Source organism: Pleurodeles waltl, chromosome 7, assembly GCF_031143425.1.
Source record: "Pleurodeles waltl isolate 20211129_DDA chromosome 7, aPleWal1.hap1.20221129, whole genome shotgun sequence".
Classification (NCBI taxonomy): Eukaryota; Metazoa; Chordata; class Amphibia; order Caudata; family Salamandridae; genus Pleurodeles; species Pleurodeles waltl.
Window position 1 is genome coordinate 12,928,673 of NC_090446.1, and position 25,923 is coordinate 12,954,595.

Genomic DNA, 25,923 nt, shown 5'->3' on the forward strand with positions numbered 1-25,923 from the left:
TTTCTCGCAGTTTTTTCCCGCCTTCTGCTCCTCGCCTCTCCCGCTTTTTCCCGCCTTTCGCCACTCCGCCTACCCTCCCGCCTCCCAGCTGACCCCTCCTCCCAGGCTACCCCCTTAAATGGCGGCCGCTGCGAGGCCCGTCTGTGCCCGTCCGCGCCTGGACCGCGCCCAGCGCCCAAACCCCTGGCCCCCGCAACCCCCGCCAAACCTACGACTCCACCACCCTCGCCAGCCTCAACCCCGGCCGCACGCCTGGCTGCTACTGCGCCACCCCGAAACGAACCCACGGCCCTGTTACCTGCAGCAACTGCTGCTTCAACTGTCTACGGACTCACACCACTCCCGTCAAAATCGACTCCCCCGGAAGCAATCTCCACTGCATCCTGGTCAACACCCGATCCGTCCACAGGCACGCCATCGAACTGTGGAACCTCATCAACTCAACAAACCCGGATATCGCCTTCCTCACCGAGACCTGGATGAACCCCTCCTCGGCACCCAACATTGCCATAGCCATCCCCGACGGCTAAAAAATCATCCGGAAAGACCGCACCAACCGCACCGGAGGAGGCATCGCCATCGCACACAAAAGCTCCATCCGTATCTCGACATACACCGACAACTCACTCCCCGACGCCGAACACCTCCACTTCGCGATCCACAGCGACCCCAAGACCACCCTCAGAGGCACCCTCATGTACAGACCACCGGGACCACGGACCAAGTTCAGCGAAGACATCGCAGACTTTGTCAACCCTCACGCACTATCATCCACCGACTACATCCTTCTAGGGGACCTCAACTTTCACCTGGAGAACCACACCGACAACAACACCACGGCCTTACTGGACAACCTCGCCAACCTGGGACTGAAACAGCTAGTCAACACCCCCACCCACCACGCCGGACATACGCTCGACCCCATCTTCTCCTCCAGCAAACACATCTCCTTCAGCCACACCACCGGACTCACCTGGTCGGACCACAGCTGTGTCCACTTCAACTTCAAGAAGACCACCGTGCACCACCACACCCAGCAACCACCAAGAAGACAATGGAATCGAACCACCACGGAACAACTCACATCGACCCTCGCTCAAAAACAACCCACCAGCACCACAGACCCCAACGAAGCCGCCAACAACCTCACGAGCTGGATCTCCGACTGCGCCACCCACCTGGCCCCCCTGAAGACCCAAGCTAACACCAACAACCACAAAAAAAACTCCTGGTTCACCCCCGACCTCAAGGACTCCAAGAAAGAATGCCGCACCCGCGAGAAGACATGGCGCCTCAACCAGAACGAAGAGAACATGTCAGCCCTTAAGGACGCCACCCGCCAACACCACCAACGCCTCCGCGCCGCACGAAAAACAGCCTACCAGAACAGACTCGACAACAACGCCCACAACAGCAAAGAACTATTTGGAATCATCAAAGAGCTCTCCAACCCCGACGCAGAAAACAACTCCATCCCTCCCTCACAAGACCTCTGCGACTCCCTCGCAGCCTTCTTCCACCACAAGATCACCGACATCTACAACAGCTTCACCACAAACAACACGAACCCTCCACCGGAACCCACCACCAACGACACCACCATCCTCACCTGGACCCCAACCACCACCGAGGAAACCACCCGCGTCATGAACTCGATCCACTCTGGATCTCCACCCGACCCCTGCCCACACCACATCTACAACAAAGCCGACAACATCATCGCCCCCCACCTCCGGGACGTCATCAACGCATCTCTCACCTCCGCCACTTTCCCAGAGAGCTGGAAACACGCAGAGCTCAACACCCTCTTAAAGAAACCTACAGCAGACCCCACCGAACTCAAAAACTTCCGGCCAATCTCTCTCCTGCCGTTCCCCGCCAAAGTGATTGAGAAAATCGTCAACGCCCAACTCACCACCGCCCTGGAAGCCAATGACTCCCTCGACCCCACACAGTTCGGCTTCAGAGCTAACCACAGCACCGAAACCGCCCTCATCGCAGCCACGGATGACATCAGATCCTTGACCGACAAGGGAGAAACCGTGGCCCTCATACTCCTGGACCTCTCTGCGGCCTTCGACACTGTCTGCCACCGTACCCTAATACGCCGCCTCAGCAACGCCGGCATCAGAGGCAAGGCCCTGGAATGGATCATCTCCTTCCTCTCCGGAAGAACCCAGAGAGTCCGCCTCCCCCCCTTCAGATCTACAGCCACGGAGATCATCTGCGGCGTACCCCAAGGATCCTCCCTCAGCCCCACTCTCTTCAACGTCTACATGACCCCCCTAGCGAACATCGCACGCAAACACGGACTCGACCTCATATCCTATGCCGACGACACCCAGCTCATCTTATCCCTCACCAACAACCCCACCTCAGCAAGGACCAGACTACACGACGGTATGAAGGAAGTAGCGAACTGGATGACAGACAGCCGGCTGAAACTGAACACAGAGAAAACGGAGGTCCTCATCCTCGGCCCTACTCCCACCGCCTGGGACGACTCCTGCTGGCCTCCCGCCCTAGGCAGCACTCCCCAGCCCACCAACCACGCACGCAACCTCGGCTTCATCCTGGACTCATCCCTCTCCATGACCAGACAGGTCAACTCAGTGACCTCAGCATGCTTCAACACCCTCCGCATGCTCCGCAAGATCTTCCGCTGGATCCCCATCGACACCAGGAAGACCGTCACCCACGCCCTCGTCACCAGCCGCTTGGACTACGGGAACACTCTGTACGCCGGCATCACCAACAAGCTGCAGAAGAAACTTCAACGGATCCAGAACGCGGCCGCACGACTCATCCTGGACATACCCCGCCACCACCACATCTCCGGACACCTGAAGAAACTCCACTGGCTCCCAGTCAACAAGAGGATCACCTTCAGACTCCTCACCCACGCACACAAAGCATTGCACAACCTCGGACCCAAACTCATCAACAACCGCGTCTCCTTCTACACTCCTCCGCGCACGCTACGCTCGACCGGACAAGCCCTGGCAACCGTCCCCCGCATCCGCAAAGCCACCGCCGGAGGAAGATCCTTCTCTTTCATGGCAGCAAAGACCTGGAACTCTCTGCCCAGCTACCTTTGCGCCATACCTGATCACCTCTCCTTCAGAAGGCAGCTCAAGACCTGGCTCTTTGAGCACTGACCCCTCCCCCCCCCAGCGCCATGAGACCCTTAATGGGTGAGTAGCGCACTTTATAAATGTGATTGATTGATTGATTGATTGGATGTTTTTGATCTTGCGGTGAAAGAAGGAGGAGAGGGAGTTGCAGAGGTCTTGTGAAGGTGGGGTGTCGTTGGAGCAGGATCTGGGGTTGGCGAGTTCCTTCACGAAGCTGAAGAGCTCTTTGCTTTCGTGGGCGTTGTTGTCGATGCGTTCCTTGTAGGTGGATCACTTGGCGGTCCAGATGAGCTGGTGGTGCCTGCGGATGGCGTTCTTGAGGGCAGTGTGGTTGATCTGTTTGTTCGTGGTGCCAAAACCTGGTGAGAGTCCCACAAGTCACACCATCTTGGATTCCCCTAGGTGTCTAGTTTTCAAAAATAGACAGGTTTGGTAGGTTTCCCTAGGTGCCGGCTAAGCTAGAGATCAAAATCCACAGCTAGGCACTTTCCCAAAAATATGTCAGTTTTCAATGTAAAAATGTGATGTGTCCATGTTGCGTTTCTTGTCGCAGGCGTTAGGCCTACCCACGCAAGTGAGGTACCATTTTTATCGGGAGACTTGGGGGAACACAGAATAGCAGAACAAGTATTTTTGCTCCTTGTCTTTCTCCACATTTCTTCCTTCCAATTGTAAGACAGTGTGTAAAAATGATGTCTATATAATATAATGCCTTGTAATTCACATGCTAGTATGGGAACCCCAGAATTCAGAGATGTGCAAATAACCAATGCTTCTTAACACCGTATCTTGTGCCCATTTTGGAAATACAGGGGTTTTCTTGTTTCCTATTTTTCACTCTTTTTATTTTACCAAATAAATTGCTGTATACCCGGGATAGAATGAAAACTCATTGCAAGTGCAGCTCATTTATTGGCTTTGGGTACCTAGGGTTCTTGATAAACCTACGAGCCCTATATATCCCGGCAAACAAAAGAGTCCAGCAGACGTAACGGTATATTGCTTTCACAAATCTGACATCGCAGGAAAAAAGTTAGAGTAAAACGTGGCTATTTTTTTCGGCTCAATTTCAATATATTTTAATTCCAGCTGTTATTTTCTGTAGGATAACCTTGTACACAATGACCTCTTGTTGAATCCAGAAATTTTTCTATTTTTCAGAAATGTTTAGCTTTCCGGGATCCAGCATTGGTTTCACACCCATTTCTGTCACTAACTGGAAGGAGGCTAAAAGCACAAAAATAGTAAAAATGGGGTATGTCCCAGTAAAATGCCAAAATTGTGTCGAAAAATGTAGTTTTCGGATTCAAGTCTGCCTGTTCCTGAAAGCTCGGAAGCTGGTGATTGTAGCACCGCAAACCCTTTGTTGATGCCATTTTCAGGGAAAAAACACATGCCTTCTTCTGTAGCCCTTTTTCCCCATTTATTATAGAACAAAAATGAAATTATCACTGTGCTTTGGCTAATTTCTTGGTCTCCTTTAGGGGAAACCACAAACTCTGGGTACCTCTAGAATCCCTAGGATGTTGGAAAAAAAAGGCCACGTGGGTAGCTTATGTGGACAAAAAGTTATGAGGGCCTGGCAGCGAAGGGGTTAAAGAGATGTGGTGTTTTATTAAAAATGTATTTGAAATATTGCACAACTACGGCTCTGTTCACAGTGTTAGCCTGAGTCTGACACCAAATTTTAAAAGGTCGACTTTTTATCACAAAACAGTAGCCTGTATAGTTCCAATATGTCTTTGATATTTCTAGTAGTTCACTGATAGTAGGATATCCAGATATGCCAGAACAAATATGAGTCTATAGTCTTGAAAGATTTCTGATGTTGAATCCAATTGCTAGAAAGACCCACATGCACAGCAGATTGTTACTGTGGAAGGTTTTTGAGAGTAGAGTTTACCTCATTTTATACACTAGTGATTAGTGGAATAACACATATATGTAATCAGGGCCAACTGCCCATCTTCGGAAACTGCAAAGCAGGTATAGTTTGCAATAATAAAATTTGAGGCTATAAAGAGCCCTGCACTGAAGCACAGCTTTTCTGCTGCTGTGCGTGGCCAGAAACTGGAGGCCTCTACTTTTACGGCTGCTAAAGGATCTAGCTGGGGCATCTAACAAAAGGGAAAGGAGACAATTCAAGTGTGTGGGTGCCATTGTGTTTCCTGACTGCCACCCAGATGACAGCAGAAACATGAAGAGGCAGGTTGGGCCTAATGTGACTTGTCTTCCTAGGTTTATTCTTCTCTTCCAGAAGGAACTGTACACACATAACATGCTAGGTTCATGGATAGCTCATGCATTTGTAACATAGACAAATTACTAACACTTTTGTTAGGTGTGCAGCTCCTCCATGCTTGTGTCCTACCAACTTCCTGAGATTTGTCTCTGCAAGCTAGGGGTGGCTTGATGGAATATAGATCCTGCATGTTGCAGATACCAAGTGATGCTCACAAGCATATGTGCCTGTGGTGAGCCTTTCTATGACACCAACTAATCTGTGCATTTTTTCCCCTTTGGTATGGGCCTTAGAAACCAGACCTTATAGCTTAGTAGATTAATGCATCCTCTGCAACGATCTGTTTTTGACCCCCATGGTATGGTCTTACTAAAATAACCCTTGGGTTGATTGGGCACTGTGTAAATACCTCATTGTCTTTTCTGTTATATTTGCATGGGGTGCATGATATCTTCAGGGTTCACCCCTGTTTTGATCTCCAGCGAGATCAAAGGCATTCAAATGTCATTTTAAAACAGGCTTCTGGCAGTAGAGTCCTGTTCCCACTAGACGGACTTGGTGCTGGGACTGGAAAGTATGGTTAGTGTCGGGGAAGGAAAAGGTTTTTAAGTAGATACTTCACCAGTTCTTATCCAAGGATGTCACTAAACCTTTATGCCTTAATGATCCCGAGGTGATCACAAGGTGAAACACTCGTGAAGCCCTGGTGTGCAACCCTGGTCTTACAAAAAGACCCATACCAAGATAACGTCCAAAACTACAATCACTGTGTACTGTCCTTGAACTGCAACACAGTTGTGTTTATAGAATGCTTCAAAACCCTTTCTGAAGTGCTGAAGCACATTTGCAGATGGGCAGCACTCTGCTCTATGCATGTGCTTGGATGGAAGAGTAAGGGGTGCTTTTACTATGTTACTGGTTAGTAACAGAGCCGAGTCATGTGATCCTTCCATGTTTGAATGCCCTCAGCCAAACATTTTCATCTTACTCATCTCACTGCTTATTCAGATTGCTGCCTGTATCCAAGTATTTAGTGGGCCAGTTTAGTGGATGCCTGAAATGTCCAGAAAAACAGATACATTTGCCCCATAGGTAGTATTAGAACCCAAGTGTTACCTACAACTGGATAACAAAAGTGCATTGGCAGGGCAATTAACACCTTCTATTATGAAAGGTTAACATGAACTAAAATACAGGTCAAACTTGTTAGATAGACTTCTTCTTCCTTAAGTATCATCTCTTCTTTATTGATCATTAGATGAGGAGGGCACCAGTTAGGCTGCAACCCAGCAAACAGCTATGGTAACACATTCTGGGTTGGTTCTGTCTCTTCGTAGAGGAAGACAGAGAGAGGACTAGTCCAGTGCTTTGGTTTGAATTTTTTGCATGTGTGGAATATTCCCTTGATATTCAGAGGCTAAAGAAGTTTAGCAGATTAGCTATAGTCTAAGAGTCTCATTATGAGTTTGGTGGTCCTAGGACCGCCCAACTCGCATTGGTGATTGGACTGCCGCAATCCTGGCGGTCTGACCACCAGATTACGATCCTGGCAGTCGGACCAACAGGAGACCCTGCCTGTCCCAGGATCTGAGATCCCGACGGGTTAGCGGTGGTCAAAGTCATGGTCTGCCACGGCCATGACGTGGGCAGTGCTGGGGTCCTCCTGCCAGCACCCTTGGAAAGCGCACTGTTTGCTATGGCAGACAGTGTGCATTTTGAGGGTGCTGTGTGTGACTGCAGTGTTAGAAATGTTTTTTTTTGCCTGGCTAGGGAGGTGGTTCCCAACCTGTGGTCTGGGGACCCCTGGGGTGTCCGCGAAGCTTCCTCAGAGGGTCCGCGACTGCTTAGAAAATTAAATAATATTAACAGATTACATCCCCAGTTTTAGTAATGACTCAGTCAGGCAGTATTACCACTCTAGTCAGGGTGAGTAAGATACACCCTAAAGATAACCTGTGCTCACTCCTGGTAACTTGGCGCAGAGGAGTCAGGCTTATCTCCAGAGGTCATGTGTAATGTATTTGCACAACACACACACACACCAGTGACACAATAAAATACACTACAAAAGAGACTCCACACAGAGTTATATAAAAATATGGTTCTTATTTTGCAAGTGTATCTCAACACCCAACATCATAGCTCATAAGTATTGTGCAGAGCGTCCTAACCCTATACGTGTATCATCAGGCGACATAACTTAAAACATTGCACATGTCATACAAGGACTTGAGATCATAACCATTACCCTGATTGTGCAAGAATCCACATGACATGTATCCTAGCACCAAATCAGCAGGAATCATAAACACTGCAAATCCTGAAATCACTGTCATAGTACTGGTTATTTCAGTACTGTAACACAGAATGTCATACATTATATTATCAAAATATGTGATGTCAGTAAGGTTTGGGTAAATATCCATAAATCACCAAATATCCCCATCGCACATTGGTACCAGTAATATTTGCCCTTCTAGCCAGCAGGGTCTCGGTAATCACTATGGTCCTTCTGAACTAGTGCATTTATAGATGGCGTCTAGGGCACAGGAGCCCCTGCTGCCTATTACCTATGATACAGTAAATTTGGTGGTGCAACCCCTAACAGACCCAAATGACAGGAATACAGTGTAGACTTCTCACCTCCGAAATTATACACATCAAGCGAGTACTCGCCCTTCTGTAAGGTCAAAAACGATGAAAATCATGTAGGCACTTTTCACACTCTCAGGTCTCTTACACATCACCTTTGGTACATATAAACGCTTTCCCAGAGCTTAATTAAACTGGGCTCCTATTAGATCCTTTACGGTACTTTAATCCAGGCCAAGTACATGGGTTGAAGACAAGACTCCGAATGCCCCAGAGACTTAGAAGTGGGTACGGGGCTGAATTGCTGCCTAGATGGTGCCTCCGTAGCTGCCCGCGATGTCAAGTGGTCAGCAAGAGAACAGCATGGTCCCTGCACCCCAGCGCCACCAGGTACAGATGCAGCAGCTGGGAAGTGAAGCGCGCAGCGACCCGGCTCAGAGACAAAGACAGGGCTGGGGCGCGCACAGCGTACCGAGTCTGTCGCAGCGCTGCCTGCAGCTATACAGGCACTCCGCTTTCCAGTGTGGTTGATTAGAGGCTCGCACCCCACCGCCTATGAGCCCAGCGCGTCTCCATTCCCTGGGCAGCTGAAGGGGCTGTAAGAGAGCACAGACACCAATGCGAGCGCAGGCATAGGATGCCTGCCCAGCAAGAAGGCAGAGTCAGCCCTCCCCTTAAAGGTTGTAAAACCTGAGCGCTGCAGTGGCAGAGTGGTTCAGTATCCAGGACAGTTCACCGTGCAATATTTGAGGGGGGATCACAGCAGGGGAGAGGTATGACACTCTGGTAGGGCTTCATTTCATTCAGTGCCGATCCTGGCAGGTGACGCCTTAGTAAAGGGAGTGGCGCACTCCTCATTCAGAGGCAAAAGTTCCCACACACCATATCATTGAAGGCAAGACTCCATAAGCAGCGCTCCCCTCGCACTGATTGTTGTGAACCCAGGGCAGACCCCCCAGCCGCTGGGAGGAAACAGAGAAGTGGCATATGCAGTGAGCAGCAGCAGCCCTACACATCCAGGAGCTGCAAGGCAGGGATGGCAGTTCCTTCTCTCAGCCCACAGTGGGGGTGGGACAGCAAAGTCAGAAAACAAGCTGGCAGCAGGCCAACATACAGCAAAGCAATCCAGATGAGTCCTTTGGGCCACCCAGCAGAAACCAGGCAGCAGCAAGAGAAGAGCCGTCCAGATGAGTCCTTTGTGAAGTCCAGCAGTCTCTCTGGCAGAGGTTCGGTCCCAGTTCCAAAAGTGCTCTCCAATCAGGGGGCAAGAGCCCTTCTACTTGTACTCAAGAATGCCTCTATTCAGGGGAAATCTTCAAAGGAGTCCTTTCAAGTCAGGCACAACACCCTTTTAACCCAGCCCTGTCTCGAGACATCAGTTGGGTGTAATCAGTCCATTGTGTGAGGTCAGGACACAGCCTATTGACATGTAAGGTGTGAACAACCCTCCCTCTCCCGAGCCCAGGAAGACTATCAGTATGTAGATGCCTCTTCTGTCACACCCAGCCCCTCCTGTGTGATGGCTGTCTGGAAAGTATGCACCAAGTGGAAATGTCTGTAGGAAACTGGCCCCTTGTTGCAGTACCCACCCCCCCCCCACACACACCTTTTACCTGATATTTGATACTAACTTTGGGGATCCTGCTAACCAGGCCCCAGCACCTGCTGACTTTTGGCTAGGTTTGCACACCCGATTTTACTTACATAATGATGCTCATCTGAGGATGTTTAAGAGGTAACTCTCTGACATCCTGCCATACCACGTATAGGAGACGTTTATGTAATTTTTACGATGGGAATGTTGCCTCTGCTCTAAATTAAATATTCAGTTGAATACATCTGAGGTTGTATCAACATTTTGAGAGTGCTCCAAATGTTGGTAAATGAAAGTTTATTTTAGCCTACAGAAAATAATAACAAAGTATTCCTGTACAAAGTATAGGTCAAACTCTCATGAAAACACTTTTGAAAACATGTGACTAGTGTTACTAAACCGCAAACTGTTTATGCCCTATTACAGTCAGTCACACAACAGCTAATAAGCCACAAATAAACATTATAAAATGACAGCTATCAAATTTCGTCCTATGCTGATGCCTAAATACGATTGCAAGGTCTCACTTATAAATTTTACTTCACTTACCACAACTAATCCACAAGGTAGAAACAATCCAACAAAGAAAACACTTTTCACTAATCTGTCACCTCTAAACTTAGGTTACGGAGTAGTGTGCTTATTGCCGCAAAGCCCTTCAGTGCCTAATCAGCGGTAGTAATTCCTATATAAATACAAATTACAATTTCAGCAAGATGTATATATATATATATATATATATATATATATATATATATATATATATATATATATATATATATATATAAAAATAATAAATAATATCGCCGTCACCAGTAGGTAGTTAAAGTTAGGACCATGTTTCCATAGGAAAAGCAATTTTTCCTATATCTTCACCAAAATTTCCCAAAAAAGTTCCTTTGATTCTTGTTGTGCATGGAATGTTTCAGAGTGATCTGTCCAGCGGGGGCCAAGAAAAAACGGGGTAAAAAAAAGTGAGTTTCCCATGTTAATTCCCATAGGACATTTCAACATGACTACAGCCCGAACCGCTGGACGGAATTACACCACATTTGGCAGAAAGCTAGATTTTACCATGAGATCTGTGCTCAGGCCCTGCCCAGATATACAAATTAGAATTTCCATTAATTTCTCACAGGAAAAGTGATTTTTAGAGTTTAGGGTGGGTATGACTTTTTGCGTGGTAAGTGCTTTTTAGGGTTTAGGGTGAGTATAGGTTTTTGGTTGGCAAGGGTAATTTTAGGGTTTTGAGTGGGTATGGGTTTTTGGGTGGCAAGGGACTTTTAGGGTTTAGGGTGGGTATGGGTTTCTAGGTGACATGGGTAATTCTAGGGTTCAGGGTGGGTATAGGTGTTTGGGTGGCAAAGATAATTTAAGGGTTTAGGGTGGGTATGGGTTTTTGGGTTTTAAGGTATTTTTAGGGTTTAGGGTGGGTATGGGTTTTTGGGTGGTAAGGTGTTTTTAGGGTTTAGGGTGGGTATAGGGGTGGGTGGATTAAGGTACAGTATATAAATTACTTTATGTTAAAAAAAAAGACATTCTAATGATTGAAGAAAATGCAGGGGGTGCTGCACGCCCCTCTGTGCCCAGGAACCGCCGCCTTCCTATGGCAAGGATTGAAGACAATACAGTGGCTGGGTGCCACATGGGCCCCGCCCCGCACCCCAGGGACCACCACCTCCCCAGGGCTCAAATAACATTCAAGAAGGGGGTCCATCACCGACCCACATCCCAAGGACCACCACCTCCCTGGTGCAAGATATTATAATAACAGGGGGGGTCTTCTGGACCCTCAGTACCATGACCTCCAAGGAGCTAACTTTTTATAGAAAGGGGGAGGGGCGCAAGTCCCCCCATGCACTGCAGATCATCACCTCTCTGGGGCTAAAATTATTAGTATGTGGGGGGACGATCAGCCCCCCGCGCCCCGGGGAACAACATTTTGCCGACTCTCACCGGGCCCAGGGGATCGGCACATCCCCGGGGCTCAAATAACTTTAAAAAAGGGGTTCTGTCACAGACCCCCAGCTCTGGGGATCACCACACCCTCAGGGCAAAATTTAAGTGAAGGAGGAGGGCCACGTGGACCCTCTCATGGAGCCATAGATGGCCCTGGGGACCACCTCCCCCACGACCAGCTCCTGCTACCTCCTGAGGTGCCCACCCTCGGGAGATAGTTGTTTGCCTTTGCTTGGGAGGAGCTGACAGCTCCCCCCAAGCAAAAGCAAAGAAACCTCTGCTTTCAGCAAGGGGCGGGAGCTGTGAAACAGCTCCTGTTCACTGAAAGGAGAGTTTTCATCTCTTTCCCTGCACGCTAACATGCGTGCAGGAAAAGAGATGAAAGCATTGCTGCCACACGCAGGGAGCTGCTAATTTTAGCAGCTCCCTTCTTGAGGGAGCAATGCCGGTTCCCGCAGGAGACGGGTGCTGACTGGCAGCGCGGTGGCCTTGAGGCTCCTCTTGCGGTCCTCATGAATATTTGGAGGGTGCCCTGGGTGGGGCCAGGGCACCCATAGATACATGGCCTGGTCCTGGGAGATGGGGTCCCCAGGGGCAAAAAATGGCCTAAGGAGCCCCGTGCCCCCTCTCTTTTTAAATTAAGTGTTTGGCCCGAGAGAGGTGGTGATCTCCAGGGTCTGGGGGATGGTGCATTCGTTTTTCCACTCAAAAATGTTTAGAAATAGTTCCTGGGAGGTGGTGGTCCCTGGGGCACGGGTGTGTCCATACTGGCCCCCATATATTTTTGTTATGTTGTCTCGGGGAGGTGGTGGTCCACAGGACCTCCACGCTCCACGCACCCCCCATAGGTAGTTTTAAAAGTGTAGCCCTTGGAGGTGGTGGTCCCTGGGGCCTGGTGGGGTAGATGTGGGCCCCCTATACATTTTTATTTATGCTGTTTTATTTATGCCAGGTAGGTGGTGGCCCCCAGGGTGTGGGAGGTCCGTGTGACCCCCCAAATATTTTTTTATGTTCTCCTGGTGAGGAGGTGGTAAATGTTGCCCCCTTTAAGCTCCAACCCCTTTGGCTGAGAATGGTGTGGGGTTTAGAGCTTAAAAGGGAGTTGGCCACAAGGCCTGGCCGCAGCGTAGGCCCTGCGGCCAAACCCCACCACGCACGGCCAAAGGCAGTTATTGGATTAATGTATAGTAATTAAGGACAGCTCTGCCGGCTGAAATTATCATCTGCCATGAATCCTGCACACAGCGCACCATGAGGGACCATCATGCCTGTTACACTTTCCTCACCTACATCAACAGCTGGCACTTTTTCTGTCACTCTGAGTGTCCATGCCTGGCCAAGTGCAGAACTTTGGAGTGGCCGCAGATCGGGCTGGGTGGCCTGTGCCCCATGGAGAAAGGGGGTGCCTTCTCTTGGGAACAACTTTGGAGATGGAGGAGCTGCTGATGTCCGAGAGACCGTGTGCAGGACTGAGAGCTGCATCAGAAGGGGTTCTACGGACTGAGCAGAGAACAGCGGCAGAATCCGCTGAAGGGTGAAACACTGCCTTGGCCCGTGGAGGCGTGTGAGTCGCTACTGCAATTAAAGTCATCAGTGAGTGCGCCGCTGCCACAATTGCTGCCCCCGGCCCTTCGATTGACCTACCTGGCCTTGAACATATCTCCATCTGCGGTTCCGCTTCACTGTGTACTCACAGGAGCTAGACCTGGGCCCCTGTTTGCGCAGGCGAGAACATGGGGCGCTGCTGTGCTCTGATGAGGGCATGTGGCTGCTGAACCATGAGTGTCCTGAACCACCCATAACTGTGCATCGTTCCCTATAGGCCTGAATGCGCCTATGTGCCAGACCTGACTCATGGCTGGTCGAACGGTGCAAAAGGCTCTGTGATTAACTTTGAAGTACACACCCGCCCCATCAACTCGGACTTCTCACTATGTCATGACCAGGTGGGCCAAAGCAGTTAACATTGCTACCGATGTAGTAACCTACAAACCACTATATTAACAACATACAGGTGACCTGCTGCCATCATGGGGTGCTCTCTTGGACCCCAGCTGGTTGCACACTCCTCCGGGGCCCTGGGGTGAACCCACCATGCTGTTGAGCTACCTCTGGCATTGTCTTGCTCCCTGAGAGACTGTGGCAACATACAGACTCCACTGATTTTCACCGTTCACACCCTTGTCTGCTGAGGTAAGGGGTCTTTGATGTACCCAACACATTAGGAGTGCCGTGCTGGTGTGCCTCGTGGCTAAACCCAAACCCCCTTCACTAACACTGATGGCAACAGGAGCCTGCTTGTGCCCCCGGTGACAGTGACTATTTGGGGTGTAGTGGTGCTCCACAAATCTCCTCATTTGATCACTGTTTGTAAGGGTCAGCAGCTGTCCTATTGACCTTGTCCGGTCGCTCTTTGGTGATCTTCGTTCTACATATCGGTTCATCTCTCTGTGAGGCCCTTTATCTGTCAGCTATGATCACGGGAAACATGAAGCCCGACAAGCCAAGTTCGGCTTTGGGAACAAACGCCCCGCCCATGAAATGGTTTGCAGTTCACCACCCAAGACCTCTCGAGAATGCTCAGTTGACCTTAAGGAACTACTGATCAGAGTACAATCCGGTCTCAAGGTGATTGATGCGAATATCGATATCCTCACCCACTGACTAGATCAAGTCAAGCAACATGTCTAAACATGAATATTGGTTGGATGTCCTAGAAAACCGTGTGTCCAATGCAGATGATGCCCAAACTGAATCTAAAGAACAATTCCTGAAAATGGGTAATATTTTTGATCAAAATGAAAAATGAGGACCTTGAAACAGGGCCCAGATGTAACAATCTTAGGATAGTGTGGGTCTTGAAATCTACTGGGATAGCCAAAATGAAAGATTATGTGGAAGCTCTCCTAAAACACCTTTTCAGAAAAGACCTGTCCCTGTGTTAATTGTGGAGCATGCCCATCACTCGCTGGGAGCCAGGCCTCCGCTGAGGGCGCCAGCCTGCCCCCCATCATTGTGCTTCTACTAAACTACCATGATTACGACACCATATTGCAGGTCGCACGCAAGCGGCAGCAGATCCAGCATCAGGGGGATGTCCTTTCCTTCTATCCGGACTTTACCATGACGGTCTGGGCCGCCCACCACAAATTCCTGCCCGTCAGTAGGCTTGGCAGGAAGCTGGCATCCTGTACGCCATCTTGTACCCACCTAAACTGCAAGTATCCTTTGAAGGCAAGCCCCACTTTTTCATAGATGCTAAATCAACTCTCACATTTGCCAAGCACATCACCAAATGTAAGAAGTCGCCAGGGACAACATCATGTGCCCCTGAGTCTGACCCTCTGAGCGATAATGACTGACACTCATTCAGATGACGGACCTCACCAGGCACTTTACTCTTTAGCACACACCTTGTGCTTCTCGGTCCCTTGAGAAGGAGGATGCAACTGGGCATGAACCCAACTCCCACCACAATAGTCGTGTCATACTTTGCCTATCTAGGACTATTCCTCTGGCAGCGTGCCACCAGCCAGAGTCTCACCCTTTCGGCCACCCAGCCATGATGGAATGTGGTGACTGTACAGATTTCCTCCCGCCTCCTGGGATGTTTACAATTTTTGTTTTTGAGGTGTCTGTGGGGTGTTGGATGGCAAAGGGTTGCTTTGATCCAAACAAAGTTCATGAGCTGGTGTGGGTGGAAAGTGGGATTAGGAAGCTTACTCTGCTTGTTTGCAATTGTTGTTCTTTTTTCTCTTTCTTTTGTTACTTTGGGACCACACTTCACTTCGTTTGACTGACACGAACATAGCACATTAGCTGCATGCACACTGCCAACACTTCCAGTACCCCTAACTATATGACTTCCACAGCATTTCTTACTTGGAACATTCGTTGGGTGAATGATCGCAAGAAAATGTGCCTCATTCTTGCTTATCTCAATAGACACAAAATAGACATATGTTTCCTACAGGAGCTGCACCTTATGAGTGGCACCGCATCAAAGCAGAGCAACCGCTGGGGCAGCGAGGTATATGCATCACTGGCCCAGAGGGCCCATGTGTAATAGTGGCAGGCACACTTCATAGTCAGCCTGTGATTCTTGCAGCTATTTATGGTCCAAATTCAGATGATCCAGCCTTTTTTTTCGGAGACCTGGAACCTGATGGCGGGGCTGAGCCCAGTGGAGGTGATTTGTGGGGGAGACTTTAACGTGCCCCTTAACGACAAACTAGACAGATAGGAAATATCCAGAAGGCCCCATCCTAGTGCAGTGCGGACACTACTTGGAAACACACGCGCACTACAACTCACAAAGGTACTTGGTTTACACCACATCATAATTCCTGGTCTAGAATGACTACTACTAGTTGATCTCTCGAGATGTCCACACATGGACAGAGGGAGTATCACATCTACCCCACACAATTTCAGACCATGTACCTGTTTGATTAGAACTGTCCATCCCATCCGCTGCTCCCCGGGCCTTCTCATGGTGTCTACTGACTGAGGCGCTCCACGACGCAGTGTTCCACGCGACATCCATAAAGAGATAGCCGACTGCTTTAATCATAATGTAGGGTCTGTACAATTGCACTCAATTGCAGAAGTGGTCAAGGTGGTCGTACGGGGCACCTGCACAGCTAAGCAAGCCAGGATGCTCAGGTCCATTCGTGGGATATTAACCTGCCTAGAGCAGGACATCTGTATGTTAGAAGAAGAATATTTCCACCAGGGGATACAACAATGCTGAACACCATCTGAGATAACATCTCAGAGTTTACAGAGGCGGCAAGGAGAGAAGTGTGTTACTTACAATGAGATGCACAGGCCAGACGATACGTTGAAAGCGACTGTCCCAGCAGGATGCTTGTGGGATTGCTTCGCCCTTCATGTTCATCCTCTTACGTTGTAGAACTTGAAGATCTCTACTCCATGCGGGTGTCTACCCCTTTGGAACGTCTTAGCATGATGAACTCTTTCTACTCTAATTTATATTCTACAGCCAGGGCCTCAGAGGTACTTAACCTGTTTGAGTACCTTGACACCATCCAATTGATATGGCTAGACAAGGCGCATCGCAAGTCCCTTGACTCGCTTATTACAGCGGATGAGATAGATGGTCTCACTTCTGCCTTCTTTAAAAAATATACTTCTCTACTGGCGCCACATCCCTTGGCCATGTACGAGGACTTTCTTGAGAATGGTGCACTCCCACCATCACTAAGCAGTCATCATTACATTGCTCCAAACAGCACACTTGTGCGATTCATACAGACCCTTCTCCCTGATAAACAGCAATAAAATTCTCACAAAAATATTTTCCAACTGTCCAAAGCCACTCCTTCCTAAAATAGTCAAACCTGACCAATCCAGCTTTATCCCCAAATGCGCGACGTCCCACAATCTTCACACCATTTTTGCATATATGCACCTCCGAGTCCCACAGGTCAGAGCTGTTGCCGCTGTCCTGGACACCACAAAGGCATTTGTCACGTTGGAATGGTCCTACTTGTTCCCACTACTTTCGCATATTGCCATCAGTCCACCCTTCCTCCAAAAAATACAGCTTCTCAACACCGTCCCCACTGCTCAGATTAAGTTGCGTGGCCTGATATCGGGCTCCTTTCAGATTAAGGGGGTCATTCTAACCCTGGCGGTCCAAGACCGCCAGGGCTAAAATGACGGGGGCACCGCCAACAGGCTGGCGGTTCCCCCTGGGCATTCTGACCGTGGCGGTTTGAGCGCGGTCAGAAGTGGAAAACCGGCGGTCTCCCGCCGGTTTTCCGCTGCCCATTTGAATCCCCCATGCCGCCATGGGGATTCTGACAGCCCATACCGCCATCCTGTTCCTGGCGGTTCGCACGCCAGGAACAGGATGGCGGTATGGGTTGTCGTGGCATTTGTCACGTTGGAATGGTCCTACTTGTTCCCACTACTTTCGCATATTGCCATCAGTCCACCCTTCCTCCAAAAAATACAGCTTCTCAACACCGTCCCCACTGCTCAGATTAAGTTGCGTGGCCTGATATCGGACTCCTTTCAGTTTAAGGGGGTCATTCTAACCCTGGTGGTCCAAGACCGCCAGGGCTAAAATGACGGGGGCACCGCCAACAGGCTGGCGGTTCCCCGCTGGGCATTCTGACCGTGGCGGTTTGACCGCGGTCAGAAGTGGAAAACCGGCGGTCTCCCGCCGGTTTTCCGCTGCCCATTTGAATCCCCCATGGCGGCGCAGCTCGCTGCGCCGCCATGGGGATTCTGACAGCCCATACCGCCATCCTGTTCCTGGCGGTTCGCCCGCCAGGAACAGGATGGCGGTATGGGTTGTCGTGGGGCCCCTGGGGGGCCCTGCAGTGCCCATGCCAATGGCATGGGCACTGCAGGGGCCCCCTTAAGAGGGCCCCACAAAGAATTTCACTGTCTGCATTGCAGACAGTGAAATTCGCGACGGGTGCCACTGCACCCGTCGCACCTTCCCACTCCGCCGGCTCCATTCGGAGCCGGCGTCCTCGTAGGAAGGTAGTTTTGCACTGGGCTGGCGGGCGGCCTTTTGGCGGTCGCCCGCCAGCCCAGTGCAAAACCCAGAATACCCTCAGCGGTCTTCCGACCGCGGAGCAGTATATTGGAGGGGGAAGTCTGGCGGGCGGCCTCCGCCGCCCGCCAGACTTAGAATCACCCCCTAAGTGAGGTATGCGACTGGGTTGTCCTTTGTCACCAATTTTATTCACAATAGCAATGGAATCCCTGGCTGCGTGGCTGACAGCACCACATGCACCTTGGTATTGGCTTTACTTCTTGGGGACTGGTGGTCTCTACGTACACAGACAATGTCACCTTATATGTTCGCGATCCTTGTGACAACCTGTGCTCAATCACGAGAGGTGATTCGCGTTTGCCTTATCTCGGACATCCAGATAAACTGGACCAAATCCATATTGTTCCCGCTGACTGACAGTATGCTTCCCTTTACATCAGAATTTCCAATCACCTGGGCTACGGACCCAGTGCGATACCTAGACATCTGGCTCAGCCAAGACCTCAGCGAAGTTTTGCAAGAAAACTATGGCCGATCATCACTTCATCACTTGGGTAGAGGACAGACTGTTACTCTGGACAAAACTTCCGCTGTCCTTGGCAGGTCATATAGCCATAGGTTGTCTTGGCAAAATTCCTTTATTTTTTCGTTAATGTTCCCATTCCCCTGACCGCGTAGTTCTTCTGACATCTGCGCTCTGCCACGATAACCCTAATGTGGGTCAATAAGCGACCATGAGTAAAATGGGAACTTCTTACACTCCCGTTGAATCAGGGGGGTCTCGGGGCACCGATATGCAATTATACGCACTGTGCGCTCAAGCCCTCTACTTACACTACTGGGTTCACCCTACACCATTCCAACCTCATGTTGCCATAGAGAAAGACCAGGCGGTACCATGGCCCCCCTCCATAGCACTTTACGCACCCTATAAGGCACCAAGAGCAGACATGGACATGGTGGAGATGGTTAGATGGGCAGGGAAGGGTTTGAGGAAGTGTGCCCGAATTCCATGTCTCTAATCCCCCTCCATCCCACTCTGCAATAACCCAAGCCTTCACCCTTACAAGACAGGGGCGCTGGGGCAAGGACCCCACTAACCTCAACATCCTCACCTTTTCAGATCTCAGATCAATAGCCTGACAACAGCTTCATCCCGACCCGATGCTAACCAGTCCTCCACCATGCTTCTCACATTACTCCATTATCAACCTAGAGCCACCTGCCAATCTATGCACAACACATTCCCACCACCCCTCACCCTCCCTGCCCTGGAACATATCCTCACCACCCTCTCGCTGCACAAGATGATAACCCGCCTCTACACCAGTTACGCAGACTTCGTCACCCCTTACTGTGCCAGCGGCACTAACCACCTTAGAAGAAGACATGAGCCCCCATCACAGACCAACAGTGGGTGTACTGCTGCAGCCAGCTCCATGCACTCTCTCCCAACTATATGTTGTGCCTTATTTATTTAAAATTTCTTCACTGACGATGTCGCTCCCCCGCTCAGCTGTTCCACATGGGCCTACCTGCGTACTCCTGCTGCCTTCGATGTGTGGCACCCCAGGCACCCTTTATAAACTTAGCCTGGCTCTGCCCAAAGGTGGCAACATACTGGTAGAAGATGTATTCGATCATTCATGAAATCACTGGGCACAAACTTCCTTCCATCCCGCTCGTCGGATTGCTGAACTACATCTAAGACGTCTCATCTGACAATCAATGACTCACTGCCATGCTGCTGCTGCTAGCCAAGCAAAGGGTGGCAATACGCTGGGGCCGCAGCTGTACCTACTATTCAGGTGTGGCTCCGTGACATGGCCTTCTGTCAGGAGCAGCACACCTACTTTTGGGAACTGATATCCCGTGCCCCAGAGACATATGGGAACCATTCATGGCATATCGCTGTCAATGTGAACCCTCAACTCTCTCAAGTCTCCACACAATAAGCTACAGACTACCACCAGGTGAACATCACAAGACCTCTCCTTAGATACCTGAGAGTGGTTCCTGTAGCGGCTGTATGGTCCATAGCCGCATACCACCTCATTTTGGTAACATCATGGGTGCTTCTGCTGTAAGTCACAAACTACCTTGCCACACTTTATATAGTGTATCACTGCATCCCCTCAGTTGGAGACTCAAACTGTTTTAATTGCTTTAAGCCGTGTACCTATCCAGTTAAACAGAATCTGTGTATCTCGTACGATGCCCAGTGAATCAATCATACTGTGCCAACCCGCCACCCCGTCCTCTCCCCATATCCTTCTCCATTTTGTTTTTTCCTTTCTCCCCTCCACCCCTCCCCTTTCCCTCTCGGTACCCCTTGCTGTTTTGTACTATTATTTCATTTTCCTGTAATAAAGACCAATAAAGAGATTTCCCAAAAATTACTTTACGTTAAAAAAACCATATAAATTCACTTTAACCTTTGTTTTTTTAAGTGAATTTCAATGTTTTTTAAAATTCTATTTCCTAACTGTAAAGATCCGGTAACCGTTGTTTTTCTTTAGTGAAAATATACGTCGGTAGATAGGTATAGTTTTGACTTGGCTATATATCTTAGGCACCGTTTGACGAATCTTCATGAATTTTTTCCAAAAAGGTGTCCTCTATGGTCTTGTACATGGAAAATTTTGGGGCGATCCATCAAGTGGGGGTTGAGAAAAAGGTGGGGTGTAAAAAAGTGAGATTTTAGACATGACTACAGCCCAAACCGCTGAACGGAATTACATCAAATTCGGCAGAAAGGTAGCTGTTGGTCCTGAAACCGCCCTTTTCCTTCTTTGATGTAAATCCGTTCAGTAGGTTTTGAGAAATTGAAGGAAAGCCAAATTTGTATATATAGGGTTGCGACCACTTCGCGAATACTCCAATCTCATGTAGAGCTCGGATTAGCTGCCAACAATTATACCAGGAAGCGTTGGCAGACATTTTGGGTCTTGACTTTAGCTGAGTCTCAAACAAAAACTCAAAAAAAAAAAAAAAAAAAGGGTGCAGGGTATGATTACACCAAACCCCTAGCCTTGGTTGGTTCTGGGGACCCCCTGGGACCTTGTCAAGGCAATAAAGCATTTTTTAAATTCACTGTGAAATTCACGAATATTCGTGAATTTCCCCGTGAATTTAAAAAAATCACGGTCTCCCGCACTTGTTTTTAATGAAGCCCTGGGTGGGCCAGGTCCAGTTTATTAGAAAAAATGGAGGGGGGCACACAGGGCCACAGTGATATCACAACAGAAACAATGATTTTCAGGTCCATATGGCATTTTAGACTTTTTGTTTAAAAGACTGGAGAGAAAAGGTTTTTTCAAATTCCTGCAGTTAAAGAACAATCTTAAATAATATGTGTCCATTTTCTGCAATTGAAAACGAAGAACATAAACTATACATGTTAGCACAGCAGCCATCAAGTTCAGGGTCGCTGCCAGGGGACCGGTATTACCTGGATTGTCTTCTACATTAACTTTAGATCACTGAGATGATCCCATTTATGTACACTGTTTACCATTTTCCTGTACTTATTTTATGATCCTAGAATTATCTGTGTTGGGTGAACTTTTCCAGCCCTCTTGTTTCCTGGTACTCACCCAGGATTTTTGATTTAAGGTCAAGGTGAGTCTGGAGGGAGTGTCACTTTCTGTACTGATTTTATTTTTTGATTTATTTATGTCTCTTTGATAGGATTGTCCATAGCACTCATATCAGTGGAGGTGATACTTGTCTCGTCCAATTCGTCTTCTGTCCACTCCCAATGATCGACAAGGAGGGATGAGCTATTTTATGGTTGAGAAAGTTTCCATCCCACCCATTAAGCGAAAGCAACATGTCTTGTGCTACTGGATCTTTAGACTCTCTAGAGGGAGAATTCACTGTTTTGTCCCTTTGAGCAAAGCTCCATAAGTTCTGACAAAGAGATATCAGAAAGTTCAGTGCAAGGAGTGTTGTGGACTTGGGCATGTACAGGAAACCACTTATTAAGTCTCATCTGTTTTTGTTTTTCTGGGAGGTTGCACCCTCTCTGATAGCTGTAGTGCCCCAGGGTGACCCGGTGAATATACTTGTATGGGTGTACTACTCTTATGGGTCAAATGCAGTGAGCTGGTTTTTATCCGACATCTTAAAGCTTCTGCATCAAATGATACCTGATAAGAAGGTGGAAGACAGATGAGCTTAAATTGGTAAAAAAACATTCACTTTGGGATTCTGTATTGGTAAGATTTAGCACTTCCTTTCCAGATACCGTAAACAGTTCTTCCTTATTCTTAAACATTACAAATTGGCAACCTTATTTCTGTCACTTAATTTAAAGAGAACCTCAAGTAATAGTTGATTGATTCCATAGATCCACACTTCAAACTCACACTAGATGGACTTTTGGCAGCCTTGTTTCGCCCTGTATTGTTGCATCGCTTCTAAACGTAAGGTGAGTCCACTGGTGCAGCAAATGGAACTTCAAAAGTGGCTGTATTCAGGGTCCCTGATCACCTACTATTGTAGTCCACTCTTGTAACACAATTCTCCACACCAGTGAACCAGTGAATACCAGAGAATACTGTAGTTTTCAGGATACGCTCAAGATATGCACCAGATATATTTGATGTGAGCTTATATTATCACCCCAAATAATGTGTACTATTCAGCTATTTGCCATGTTAGTTTGTAGTACCTTTGGAGGTGTACATTGGAATCAGTTTCCTACCTTTTATTATTTAACTTAGAAATTAAAATAGAGAACATTGTACTTATGCTTGCCTTAAGCAAAACCCTTGTAAAAGCAGAAAATGATTTAGTAACTTTTGTTGTACATATTGCTATCTTTGGAAATAATAGTGGTTCTCGATAAACCTTACAGGTTAATCAGTTGACCGACAAAGCGTACCTGTAGACACTCTTGGGGAACATAAGGCCATAAGAATAGAATCAGAACTCCCACCGTTCGGTTAGACGGCTCACCCCCTAAAACAAATTCCCGGAATAGCTACTGCTGAAGCTCACTGTGGTCCTCACCAGCAGGCCAAGCCCTGAAGATCTGGCACTTGGATCTTCCATTCGGCTGTGTTTGTGGACAAAAATACAGGTAACTACTGCGTGTTTAATCTCATCACAAACATGCCATCACGTATGCATGCACCCAGTGTAGGGGATACGTATGTGTGTGAGGGAGAAAGACTCTTCCAGTGGTACCATGGTTTGTGCAAGCTTTCAAACTAATGAGACTTTAAGGGTTGCCCCAGACGGTAGCAGCTGATGAAGTGTAGAAGTGAAGTGTGACAGTTTGAACCCAGATATTACACATAGCGAGGGAAGAGAGCACATCTAAATTCCTCATATTAGGTTTGACAGTTGAGGGGACTGACACTCATGAAATAGTCCTTTTATCACCATGGCGTGCCATGTATGCATAACTCTCCTTTCCCGCTCAAAGTATTCATGTGTACAGTATGTTCGTTTCTACATTCCACTTTCTTTTTTTTCTTCACATTGTCTATTCAATGTTATTTTCAGTCATGCGCTATAGATCTACTTGGCAGGGGGGAAAGTTAAAAAATAAATAAATTCCCCAATCTCAGCCCATATATGGAGTAAAGCAAATCTTGCAGATTCATACAGCAGTGCTAGAAGTTAGACTACAGAACACTTAAAGGTTCAGACACCAGAGAGCAATCATGGTAATGTCACAAAAAGCTGTATAAACATAGAGTTTAAGGCATCAACACTCATGTCATGAAATAAAAGCCATAGCAACGGTTGTACGACGGAATGCCGACTGACAAAACAACGGGTGCCTAAACAACGAGGTCGGAACACCGACCTCGTTGTTACTACTAATGCCTTTACCACGAATGCCTTAACAACGATATTTCGTTGTAAAGGCATTCCTGGTAAAGTCATTAGTAACAGGCACCCATTGATCCTGCATGCCTCACCCCACCCCCCCAAACCCACCCCAAAACCTAAAACCCCCGACCCCCCACCCCCTCCCCAAAACCAAAAACGCCCCACCCCCCCCAACCCCACCCCAAAACCTAAAACCCCCGACCCCCACCCCCTCCCCAAAACCAAAAACACCCCACCCCCCAACCCCACCCCAAAACCTAAAACCCCGACCCCCAACCCCTCCCCAAAACCTAAAACGCCCCACCCCCCAACCCCACCCCAAAACCTAAAACCCTGACCCCCCACCCCCTCCCCAAAACCTAAAACGCCCCACCCCCCCAACCCCACCCCAAAACCTAAAACCCCCCACCCCCCCAACCCCACCCCAAAACCTAAAACCCCCGACCCCACACCCCCTCCCCAAAACCAAAAACGCCCCACTCCCCCAACCCCACCCCAAAACCTAAAACCCCGGCCCCCCACCCCCTCCCCAAAACCAAAAACGCCCCACCCCCCAACCCCACCCCAAAACCTAAAACCCTAACCCCCCTCCCCAAAACCTAAAAATCCCACTTACCTGAGTCGTCGCCTCGTCATCTGCGTCGTCCTCCTCAGCCAATTCCCTTGTTTGTACCTTAACCATGCATGTTCGTTGTTCAGGACATGCGTGGTTAAGGCACAAAATAACGAAGTCGTGGTTAAAGAAAGCGTTGTTCCGCTTTCGTTAACCAGGACTTCGTTATAAAAAAGTCGGCATAAAGGATGTTTCCCCATAGCAACAAGTGCCCTCTGGAAACAAGTAAGCAACATTGATATAACTTAGCACTCAAATGTGCCCTTTGCATATAATCTGAAAATTGAATTCTTTTGGATCCACAGTTTGTTTGTGTCTGAAAATGGACACATTTTGCTGTTAACTGAAACATTTTCATTCCCGATACACTGTTGAATACTTCCAAAAACATTTGCTATATTGTACCTAAGTTTTTGCACATTTGAGGGCCAAGCATAAAGCTGTTATTTTCACCCAGTAGTGATACGCACTACTGCCACACATGACAGATTCTCCCTTAGACGTCTATGATTCATCATCTTTGCCATCGCAACTGATTATATTCCAGAAAGTGCCACTATTACACCAGGGATGGATAGAGTTATGTCAAGAATGGCCACAATATTTTGAGAACGACCACTATTAGCCACTACAACCATTATGCCAGAGATAAGTTCCAGAATGTGAAATATGCCCACAATATGTCATGGCAACCAGCATTATACCCGGGAAGAGGTGTCATGCCAAATTTACGTTCAGTACACCAGGACATACCTTCCCAGTGGAAACAACAGCCCCAGTATACCAAGTATGACTACCTTTATGCAAGGAATGGACCTTATTTTGCCAGAATTTCCACCAATACGCAGGTTGTGACCACTAAACGCCGTATGTGGCCTGATTTTTCTCAGTGTCAGGTGGTTGCTAGGAAATTACATTGTTTGGCCAAGGAATAGAGATATCACACACCTACAGATATACCCTCAAATATGTAAATGGTTCTGTGCTTCCTTAGTATTAAAAGAAGGATTTGGGCTCCCTAAGATATACTGTGGTCCCATAAAACAAGCTGGAAAAGAGTGTTATCCACCAAGTGGTTGATAAGATAAAAAAAAAAAGGAAATGTTGGTTTTGGGTTCTGGAAGGATCTCCCCCTTCCCAGTGTCAAGGGTCTGAACTGTCTGGGGGTAACAAAAGGCAGGTGAGTCCTGGTATCACTTTCTAAAAGTACAAATCTCAGAATTGTGACTTAAACTCTTACTTTACTATTAAAGAGGATTTTAAATTGCAATCCATTTTAGTCTAAATAGCCTAGCTCTACCTACTACCAATCCAATGTTAGCACGTATTGAATGTAATATGGTAACCCAGTATTAGTCAATGGGAGAGATAGGCCTTACAACAGTGAAAGAAACTACTTAGGAGATT

The 25,923-nt window shown here is 48.2% G+C and overlaps 1 protein-coding gene across 2 annotated transcripts in view; it reads left to right on the forward strand.

Annotated features, from left to right (window-relative positions):
• The window catches only part of LOC138303553 (protein FAM118A-like), a 204,894-nt gene that overhangs the window by 14,936 nt on the left and 164,035 nt on the right, over window positions 1-25,923 (forward strand). Inside the window, exon 2 of one of the 2 annotated variants that reach the window (XM_069242798.1) lies at window positions 22,918-23,142. The exons of the other annotated variant lie outside the window; for it this stretch is intronic. The gene's annotated coding sequence lies outside the window, so the exon portion shown is untranslated. The remainder of the gene's footprint in view (window positions 1-22,917; window positions 23,143-25,923) is intronic. 2 annotated transcript variants of the gene reach the window in all.